We start from the raw sequence: 10,173 nt of genomic DNA, 5'->3' as shown, positions 1-10,173 counted from the left end.
AATAGATTTGAGTCCTTACTTCTTTGTGATTTGAGAACTCAAAGATATTGTTCTTATTAGAAATAATAATATTTATGTTATTGAGAAGGGGAAAACTTGGCCTATGGCCATTGATATTGGTTAAAAGTGTTTTGGAACAGAATGGTCATTTTTATGAGGAATTAGAGGGGCTCTGGTTGTTCCTTGTAAGGAACCAGAGGGGCTCTGGTTGGTCCTCATTATCGGACCAGAGGATTCTGGTTATTGATTTGGAGAATAAGCAAGTTTTTACTAAATGTACTAATTGGAGCAGAGGCTCTGTATCTATTGATAAGAGCTTCTATGTCAAAATCGTATTTTTAGATGTTTTAAGAAAAGGATTTTATACTTAGAATCTTTTTATGAAAAACAGACCAGAGAGGCTCTGGTTGGCTTACACGTTGAACCAGAAGCTCTGGTTAGTACAACCAGAGGCTCTGGTCGAGGAACCAGAAGCTCTGGAAGATAGACCAGAGGGGCTCTGGTCCTGGTTATTGAAATATATTCCAAGTGCGGTTTGGAACCAGAGGCTCAATGGACCAAAACAGAATCTGATTTTATTCTGCATGTTGTGAAATGATTATTTGATAAATGTTTTGGTGACCTTCACCCTGCATTACATAAAAGGGAACTTCACTAGACATTTATGTCTAACCCTTATTTCGTGTTTTCAAAAATATGTGTGCAAGTAAAGATAATAAAGGAAAGAGCATTATGTGAATTACTTCCCTATGTGCTTAGCTGTTTTGGAAGCATAGATGCTTGAATAAAAGAAGCATGTACTTTTGAAATTTTTGAGTGGTGTAATTCACATTAAAGACTTTTGTATTATGGACCTATGTGGGAGAAGACATGTATTATATGTATAATATGTGTTATATGCAATGTATTGATTGGGGGTGTTACAGAAGTGATACCAGAGTTGGTATCAGAGCCTGAGTTTAAGGGATTTAGGTATTCACATGCATTATACCTAGACTTAAACTACTTCATTACATATTAGGGTCCCAGACATAGTTAGCACCTTTGGAATAAATATAATAAGTTAAGAGATCAGTGTGTAAGGAATTTTCGGATTACATCTGGCCAATGTAATTTTGAATCTACAGGTACATAACTGAACTTGGACACTTTATTATATTTGAGAATGTGAAAAATGTGTGTTTTAACTTTGTTATGTACAGATGACTAGTAGGTCAAGAAGGTCGGAAAGGATCACCCGTCCCAATTAAGAAGAATCCCCTATTGCTCCTATTGGCACCTCTGAGGGCAGAAGCAGAGGCAGGGGTAGAGGCAGAGGTAGGGGACAGACCAGAGGCAGAATAAGCCAGCCAGAAATCAATATGAATCAAGCAGAATCAAACTATGAAAATATGAATCAAGAACAGATGTCTCACCCATAATATGTAACAAAAAATATGTTAGCTGAAGAAATGGGAAAGCTAAGGGAGACCTTGACTTCTATTTTAAGAAATCCTGCCAGAATAGAAACAGGCAGAATTGAAGTTATTCCATCGGTTCCAATTCTCAATAACAGGGAAGGAGATATAAAGATGTTTCTAACCTGCAAACCACCAACCTTCTCGGGAGAAAGAGATCCAATTAAAGCTATGTGTTGGATCAAAGAGATGGAGTCTGTATTCAATACCATCTGATGTGCAGAAACAGATAAAGTGAGATTTGCAGTCTCGATGTTAAAATCAAATGCGTTATTTTGGTAGGAAGTAGAATCCTTAGCAGAACAGATATTTTGCAAACTATGACATGGCTAGAGTTTGTCAACAGGTTCATGGAGCAGTTTTGCCCAAAAGCTGCCGTTAGACAAATGGAAGAAGACTTTCTAAAATTGAAACAAGGAAACAGAACTGTGAGGGAATATAAAGAGAAATTCATCGAATATTCAAGATTTGCAAAACACTATATTTTCTCAGAATCTAGGAAAGTGGAAAGATATATTTGGGGATTGAAACCATCAATCCGAGAATTTGTCATAGCCATGAATTCGGCTACATTTTTATTGACTGTTGACACAGCAGAGGTAACAGAAAGAAAGAAGAACAGACAAGAAGAAGGGAAAACAATAGAAAAGAGGAAATAGAAAGGTCCATCAACCGGATACAAAGGACCAAAAGTTGTAAAGCATGGAAACGGGCCCATACAAAGATTCAATGAAAGGATTTGTCCCCGATGCCATCAGATTCATTAGGGAGAATGAAGGATTGAACCAAGGAAATGTTATAAATGTGGTGAAACAGGTCATTTGTCGAATGTTTGCTCAATAGTAAAAAGGTGTTTCAATTGTAATTCTCCAGATCACCTCAGACCAAATTGTCCACAAATGAAAGCCCCACAGTTAACCATGGGGAGCAATACATCAACAAACCGAGGAAGACCAAATATGGGCAGAGGAGCAACGGGTAGGGCGCGGGGTCGATCTTTTCAAATGACCAAACATGAAGCAGAAACTACACCCGATGTAGTAACAGGTACATTTTTCGTGAACTCCTTACATGCTAAAGTGTTTTTTGACTCAGGTGCAAACTTCTCATTTGTATCCCCATCATTTGCCTTATGTGCTCGTATGAATTCTGTGCCACTTGACGATAAGTTAGTTGTTGATACTGTTAACGGTCAAGTATCTGTGAGTTACGTGTTTAAAAACTGCACTATCATGATTGAGGATTGTGAGCTACCCATCTGATTGCTTCCCATACCTATGAAAGAATTTGATGTGATAAGAGGGATGGATTGGCTTTCTATCATAGGATGACTGGTACCTTTCCCTTCTAAACTCTTTTCGCTCGTAGGGTTTTCTGATGAACTTCTTCTGGAACTGTTTTGTAATCAAGGCCAACGATTTGGCAAAAGCTTTAATTTCATCATCTGATTAAGAAGTTTCCTCTTCAAATTCTGATTCTACCACCAATGCTTTCTTGCTCTTCTTCTTATGTTCTTTAGCGGGAGTCCTTGAATTTTCATCGGTAGCAAGAGCAAGGCGTCCACCAATGTATACCTTTTTCTTCATAATGTCGCTCTCTTGTGCTGCAAGTGTTCCATACAGGTCATGAAGAGACCAGCCATCTAGGTCCTGGTTTCCTTGTAGGGACATAGATAGTTGAGTCCATTCATCGCCTAGACTCTTTACGAATAAAACATTGTTTTCTTCCTTTGTTATGATGATATCGTTTCTACGACATTGATTTATCAATGTGTTGAAGCGATCATAAGTCTTTTGTATTGGTTCATCAGGGAGGGCTTTAAAATTTGTGTATTCGTTGAGGCATTATGCTCTACGATTTTTCTTTGTTTTTGCTCCTCCTTCTAGTTGGCTTGCCAGTTCATCCCATAGTTCCTTGGTTGTGGAACATGTATCGAGGGATTGGAAGATTTCATTGGGTAAAGCCATGATTATCAATCTTTTGGCTTTTTTGTCAGTTTTGACTCTTTCTTTATCATCTTCGTCCCAGTTCCTTTCATCCTTGGGCATGTAGTAAGCTGGAATTTCAGCTGTGGTATTTGTTCCTGGAACTCTTGGGACTAGAGTTTGTGGAATGTAGGGAGCCTCCTGTATAGATCGCAGGAGATTCATGTCCATTCCTTCCAGAAAATTCACCATTCTGATTTTTCATTGAGGATATTCCTCTCGTTGAAGAGTTGGGGGCTTTGTGAGGGAGCCAATATTGTAAGCAGAATTCCAGTTGGCCATAGAGAATTTTAAAGAGGAAGTGGTAATTTTTTTGACGAGAAAGAAGATAAAAAATTGAGAGATTTTTTGAATGATCGTTTTGATTGGGAAATCAATCAATAGGCTCTGATACCAATTGTTGATACCAGATCTCTCAATAACACTAATAATCTAGTTATGAATAACCAAATTGTAGTGATTTTATGAAGAAAGTTATGAAGACTCAAGAATAAAAATAAGAATATTTATGAACAATCTTGAGCTTCAAAGGTTTTACTTTATAAACTTAGAAACGTAAAACAATGCGTAAAAACCTTATATTTACAATAGATCTGATCACCTATTTATACTAATCGGCTAATAAGAAGATAACTATCTAATGCTACTTTCTAGTAAATCTTCTATTTAACAAATAAGGTTTATCTTTTATATGGATAACCATTAATAGTAAGATAAACTTGAATTCCAGCTGTTGACTTGTCATCTCCAGCTGTCATTCATGATATGATCATCTTATCCTTATCTTCGAATCTCTATCGCATGCTTGTATGAATTGCTGGAAAATCTTCTAAGTATTGATTGACTAGAGGGTCGATGAGAATGCTCTTTCCATCGCATCCTTGGACTGTCCATCGGTCCTCTGGTTGGCCTGTCCATCGATCCTCTGGTTAATTTCCAGACTTAGTCTTTTCTGCCTTGATGTCTTCATTGGTATTTTGGTTCTTCATCACTTGTTGTTTTTCATTACTTTTTACATTATGAATTATGATGTTTAACAATCTCCCCCTAAGTAATGAAATAACAAACATAGTCTAATCTAGACGCATATGTGAAGAACATATACTAATCTAGTAGAAAAACATCAAACTCCAAATTTTCATTGGATGATGAAATTTCTTACAATACTGAAAACAAAATACATCAAGGCAAAAGTTTTAACTCATCACGAGCTACCTGAGTTTATCTCTCTGAAGCGCAAGAGTAGTCTTCGATATGCAATGATCATTGATATCTCGTGTATGAGATGACTCCCCTCTTCCCTTGGCACGTGGTTTCTGCCCAGTCTTTTTCTAATATTTTTCTGAAACCATTCAAGTGTATCTGTTGAATACTTGGAGGCTTCAATCATTCTGAAGAACTTTTTAACCCCAAACTCATTCTTGTAAACAAGTCCAAATTCGGGTTGAGTAAGAAGTGAAGCAGATCGTATCTCCTACAGGCCCTGGAAGTCTTCGTTTGGAGGAGCGTATGATAGTCTCTCGATGCCTAGCCTCAAAGCAATTTCGAAATCAGTTTTGGCTCTGAGCTTTACCAGGGACTCCATTGTCTTTACTATAGCTCGATTTGCCATTCCAAACCTTATGCCATGATCCTGCCTTTGAGTTGTGTAAGCGTATAACTCAATCAAGTCGTACGTGTTGAGATTGATGAGGTCATTTTCGTTGAACACGCTAACGATCCCACGGGCTCTCTCCACGGTGAACTCGATGTATCTGATAGCTCGGTTGGCAAAAGAATTTATTTTCAAGTCCACGACTCTTCTTATTCCATCATTCGAAAAGACAGCTTGAGGTTCTTGAGTAGTCTGTCTGATGAATCGATGGTGTAGAAGGTTCATAGACTCAGGCGATAGGATTGGAGGATTGGTTGACAAATTTTCATCGCGATCTTGATACATGTATTGATGGATATTTTCCATCAAGATTGGTTCCCTGGGCGGCAGTTGAGGACGTCTCCTCATCGACTCCATGTTCTGTATTATCTCATCAACCAGGCCTTGTGGAGGTTGTCTTGAGGAAGAAGGAGTATCCGCATGCACCACAGGTTGATGGGTTAAGGGTTGTGTTTCGGCTTGGGGTTGTGTATGGGTAGAGGGTGAGTTTTCTTTGGATGGTTCAGTTTCATGTGATTGAGAGGTTTCTGGTGCATGGGTTTCTATAGGTGTTTGTGATCGTTAAGGTTATGGTTGGTTTTGTTGTGGGTTCTGGTTCTGTGGAAAGGGTGATGGTTCGAGGTGTTGGAGAAGGTGTTAAGAGTAAGTTTATTGTGGTGAGGGAGTGAAGGTTTGGTTTGTTTCTGTTGGTGGTGTAGTTGGATCTCATCGGTTGATGAACTCAACACGATGGGGTTTGGTATTGTAGCTAAGGGAACTTGTATATTCTATTCATCATCAGAGGGCAAGGCCTCTGGTTCCCTTGCTTGGCTTTGTTCGGTTGGAGGTGGTTGTTGTTGTGGTGCAGCAGATTCTGTTGGTTGTGTAGCCGCCGCCTCTTTCTCCCCCTCATGAGGTCCAAGACCTTGATCATCGGGGTCTGGATCATCATGTCATCTGCGTTTTAGGGGGCGGCTTGTCGAGCAAGAGGCTCTGGTCCTCTTCTTTTTGCCCTTCCTGAAGGACGTAAGATACGCCTTGAGGGAGGCTTGTCTTCGACTGGCCTCCATTGATTGGAGGAGAGAGGTGGTACATCGTTGTTTATCGGCCAGGTTCTGGGAGAGAACCCTCGTTGGTTGGATGGCCTGATGAACGAATTTGGAACTAATCTCATTGAAAGATGAGACTAGCGCCTTGGACAGAGCCCTCAGGTCAGCTCTGGTTGTGAATTCGGTGGAGGAGGAGGAGGCTTGTGGTGGCATGGAGGAGGTAGTGGATGTATATGGAGGGATGGGAAGGTTGGTGATAAGGTTTCTCACCTCTGCAGTGAATGAGGAGAAGGCTTCATCAAAGGATGGGCCTGCAGAGGGAGGTGGTGGTTGGGATTTGGGCAAGTATGGTGGCAGGTAGTTGATTGAGGGTGGTTTGTATGGTGGCCATTTGGGTGGTGAAGGTTGCAAGGGTTTCATCGACTGATGAAGTGGGTGGAGGTTGAGGTTGAGGAATTTGGGAGATGATGGAAGCAGGTAGTTGATGAAGATTGCAAAGGATGGTTTGTAGTTGGGTGATGATGTAGGAAAGGTTTTCATCAGCTTCAGATGCCTGAGCTGTAAGGGTTGCGAGGGATTGGATAAGGACTTGGTTTCTTTGGCTAGCTAGGAAGGATGAGGTATTGTGGTGTTGGGTGACTGTTTGTTGAAGCATGTGTAGGCGGGTAGTGTTGGCTTGGGTTTGGGTTTCGATTTGGGTGAGATGATGTTGGAGGATAGCAAGGGATTGGTGGAGGTCTGGGGTATCGGATGAGGGTTGATTGGCCACAATCCCTTGTATGATGAGTTTAAGGTCATCCAAGGACCGCGTCACTGTGTCGACAAAGGCTTGGAACTCTACCTTTGTGACCAGATCGGCTAAGGGGGTAACCCCTGCAGCAACAGATGCTGCAGGTTGTGCCTCTGTTCCTGAGGCGCCTTCTTGGCCTTGTGCGAATGTAGGCCTCGAAGGACTTCCATCATGTCCTTGATAGCCTTCGAGAGAAGAGCTATCTCATGATGTTGCTACATCAACTTCCTCTTCCTTGGTTTCAGAGGCCGAGTAAGTGAAGCAAATGTGTGTCCCCTTCGATAGATCAAATATCGAAGGGGGAGGTGCACGAAAGGAAGATCGCTCTGAACGATCTATTGGTTCAATGTCAGAAGCAACAGATGCTTCTGTGTGTATGAAGGGTTGTGGCGAGTCCTAAGGCGAAGGGACTTTTATTGCTTCATCACCTCTCTGTTGAGAGAGGGGTGATGGTAAATGTGTTTCCTTGGCTTGTTCATCTCCAGAGGCCCGAAGAATGGCCTCTGGATGGCTGGCTGGGGTTGGGGTGGGATCGGGTCGTCCTTTTTCAATACCCCTTTGGCTTTGATCGCCAGGGGTAGAGGATGTGGTTGCCCTTTGGGTAGTAGGATGAGGAATATTTTGAGGAAGGCCGGGGGAAGCACGAGCATCATCATCATCATCTTCATCATCCGATGAAGATGACGCTTGTGCTCCCTCGCTTGGAGGGGGGACGGCTCTAATTACTCCGGGGTAGCTGCCCTCGGTTCTTGGGACATCATTGAGCGTTCATAGGTCTTGCGTATCTCACTTGTCGATGGTATGACAGTGAGCATAGCCCGGGACAACGGTCGGTTGATGGTGTATCCTTCCTTCGAAAGGGTTGGGCGGTGTCCTTGCATCTTGTAGACCGGGGTGAAGGGCTCCACAGCAGGTAGTCCGTGCTTCACCATCGCATCCCCAATGAAGAGGGTGAGGAAGCGGGGAAAAAGAACTGCAAAGAGTGGCTTTCCTGCGGCTTGAAGTTTGCACTTTTTGATCACGGCCGCATGAATCTTGTTGTAAATGTGGAAGGCGTAGTCGAGATTTAGATTGAAGAAAAGCCCATACATAATAGTCATTATGTTGAGATTCCCTTGGTCTAGGGAACCTAGCTTGCAGGTGAGGGATCAGTTGAGGATGGAGAAAAACAAATTCCACATTGGCGGGAGGAATTGTCTTTTGAAGTCTGAGACATTTCGTAGTTCACGATTGTAGCCTAGCATCTTTACGAACCTTAGGATGTCTTCGGAGGATGGTGGTTCGTCATATTGCTCGATCCCGAGTTCCCTTCTTGTGGGAATGCATAACACCCTAGAAACTTTGGCTCGCGATATCTTTAGCGAGCATATCATATCATTTGGGGCGTCCATATCCCCTATTATACCGTGACTGGCTGGATGAAATTCGCAGGTTTGCCAGTATTGTTGCACGTATTTTAATGGTACACTAGGGTTCACTAGTGTGAGGGCAGAGAGGAGGATGTAGTTCTTGAAGAACTCTATTATTATCGCAAAACGACCGTCAAATAGGGTGTTGCGCAGTTCAATGGCGTGGTTGTGCGGTTTCATGGGCAAAAAGACAAGTGCGCGGCTGTCAGCTCCGGTTGACTGTACGTGGTTGTCGTTATTGTTGGATTCATGAGAAGCGGAGGAGGAGGCCATTTTTAGGGAAGTTGCAGGTTTTGAGTTCGTCGGAGTCTTTGTTGCAAGTTTTGAGAGCATAAAGAAAGGAGGAAGGTGGAAGAAGGTTATTTATAGGTGAGAAGAGGGTGGGGGAAGGGAAACGTTTTCTTGATTATTAAAATATAATAATCATGAAAAGTTTTGGCGGTTTAAGTATTGGTTATATGATTTGAAGAACGTGAGCCGTCTTGATAGTACGTGCCATTAATGAATTGGACATGTGTCAAGCTGGGGTTAGGGAGGGGAAAAATTGAAATGGCTCATGGGGGACAACCTGTATGGTGTCAGGCGCGTGGTAGGATGACGTCGTGCATTATTTGAAATAAAGTTTTATTCCAAATAATATCTTGAAGAAGACGTTTCCCAAAAAATTTGTATTCAAAATCTCATCTAATTGTAAGATTAATACTAATTACGAAGTTTTGGTCTTCTAAAAACCCATGTTGTATAGTTTTTAGTCACAAAAGCTGCAATTTTGTATAATCTTGAAAATGGTTTTCAATTAAGATGAGTTTTAGTGAAAAAAAAAATCTATTATCATGGAACCAGAGGAGTTCTGGTTAGGCATGATCAATTGGGTGAGGAACCAGAGGAGTTCTGATTATAATGTCAATGAAGACAAGAATTGATGTTGGATTTGCATGTTTTAGAGACTTTGGTAACAAACCAGAGGCTCTGGTAAAGTGTGACAATCAATTATATAAAACCAGAGGAGGTCTGGTATTATATATATATATATATGCTCTGGATAGTAGAGCCAGAAGCTCTAGATGGAAAATGCAAGTGTTCAAAGGTGAAAACGTTTGCTCCCCCTCAAATGATGCATATGAATTATTATCAAAAACTTCCCTTCACTTAGATAGAACTTGAGTAATTTGGAGACAGAGGCTATGGGCTATACAACCAGAGGCTTTGGTTTTGGAAAATAATGAGAAAACATATGCCTTGTTAGAATTGAAAAATCTTTGAGACCAATATGAAAGTGAGGGGTGCAAAGAAAACAAAGCCAGAGGCTCTGGTCTTTAGAACCAGAGGCTCTGGTCTTTAGAACTAGAGGCGCTGGTTGTGGGCAATATGAAAGTGATGGGTGAGTCTGTGAGACCATGGATGCATTGGTACCAAAGACATTGAATCCAGAGGCTCTGGTCTTTAGAACCAGAGGCTCTGGTTGTGAAAGCAATTAATGTGGTGTCTAAGGGTAAAAGAATTGTCTTTGAGACCAGAGGGGCTCTGGTGACAAAGATTTTGAATTCAGAGGCTCTGGTTGAAAAAAAAAATATATTGCAAGTAGTGGGGGAAACCAGAGGTTCTGGTCCTTAGAACCAGAGGCTCTGGGTGGTTAGGGTGAAAGAAATAATGAGTTATGGATGCATGAGTTCAAGGTTTGAGACTTTGACATCTCAAGAAGTTGGAAGCCAGAGGCGCTGGTCTATAGAACCAGAGGCTCTGGTTGGGAGAAAAAGACTTGGTTACGAAATACCAAGTATTTGCTTTGAACCAGAGGGGCTCTGGTTACAAAGACAATATTTGCCAATTATTTATCAAAGTTATTCCAA

The sequence above is a fragment of the Cynara cardunculus genome (assembly GCF_001531365.2).
Source record: "Cynara cardunculus var. scolymus isolate 2C chromosome LG 12, CcrdV1, whole genome shotgun sequence".
NCBI lineage: Eukaryota > Viridiplantae > Streptophyta > Magnoliopsida > Asterales > Asteraceae > Cynara > Cynara cardunculus.
The sequence above is the reverse complement of the archived record's forward strand: the minus strand, read 5'-3'. Positions refer to the sequence as shown.